Genomic DNA, 1,445 nt, shown 5'->3' on the forward strand with positions numbered 1-1,445 from the left:
TTCCTCACTTCACCCAGGTGGGAATGGGTATCCGGCTATAGACAGTGAACGATCTTGTCAGTTTGATAGTGTTTGAGTGCTTGAAATCCGCAGTTGGCACTGTATGCTTCCGCATTATTTATAGAGCGTATATCCGTGTTCAAGAGCATGCTCTATGCGCTGTACAACTATCATTACCCCAGCAGACCCTCTGAGAACACTCAGAAACATTCCCGGCATCCGTCGCGTTGAGCCACAGACAGAAACATTCCCGGCATCCGCCGCGTTGAGCCACAGATGGATCATCAACGAAGGACACACTTCCTCTGTGATTACAGGCCGCAGCCTCTGACCCCGTCTAGTTGACCTTTACAGTGGGTGGTTGGTATAACTTAAAAATAAAAAAATAACCTATTCATCTTGTCGTTGACCCAGAGCACCTACATCTACACAGGATTTTTCCACCGTTTTAACGAATGAAGCAACACAGTGAATTAAAGGTTTATTAATTTTCTGTTCGGGCCACAATCGCGTGTTCTTGTCTGTTCTTACCTTCCCACGGCTCTCATTCCTTCTTTCCCTCCTTCCTTTTTTTCTTTCCTTCGTTCCTTTCTTGAGGCAGCTGTTGGAAGATTTCCCCCAGCGTCCCCGGATACCGCCGATCTGTCCCACATGAGAAAGCCATAAGTCCACAGAAGTGGAAGCTGGTTAGAAAGAGCAAGTGAAGAACACGAGGGGGGAAATGACACAAGGGGAAAACGGGCATAGTAACAAACTGAAGATCGTGAGGGTACCAATTTTGAACACTTGTAGACTCATAACTGTATTTCTGCTCAGCTGTTGGTTGATTATTGTTGTTAGATTTCCCATTCAACAACACTTAACAATAAACCACCAGTCAAACAAATATGAAGTTATGAGTCCACAAGCTTTAAAACTGGCACCCTCACAATGTCCAGTTTGTGACTACCGTCGTTTTCCCCCTAAGCTCTTAAAGCGTATTATGGAAGACAAAACACACATTTCAAACAATAAAATCTTTACCAGCCGTTTAGATACTTGGTCCAAAGCTTTGAAATGTATGTTAATGCAGTATGATCATACTAATAACTTCATATACCTGAACATGGACGGCGCCTGATTCCGCAGTGCCATTCCTTATGTGTGAAGCATCGTGGTGAAATCACGTGCTTGTCAAAATGTTGTTAAAATGCAAGAAACCTCAAACATGTGCCCGTCCTTTGGGTGGGTCATTCTTACCAAACGGTTTTTCTTCCGTTCGTTTCAAACAATTGTTTTAGGATCAACATCTTTTACGTCGATTAAACAAACCCACATTCTTTGGTAAATTTTACCCATTAACATTCGTCAAAAGCAAAAACACAAACAATGTAAGTTGATGTTGATAGTTCCACGACACAACAGCTTTGGAACACACAGAACTTTGGCAGGGACCACTGTCCCCC

The sequence above is a fragment of the Aplysia californica genome, unplaced genomic scaffold (assembly GCF_000002075.1).
Source record: "Aplysia californica isolate F4 #8 unplaced genomic scaffold, AplCal3.0 scaffold01230, whole genome shotgun sequence".
Taxonomy (NCBI): Eukaryota; Metazoa; Mollusca; class Gastropoda; order Aplysiida; family Aplysiidae; genus Aplysia; species Aplysia californica.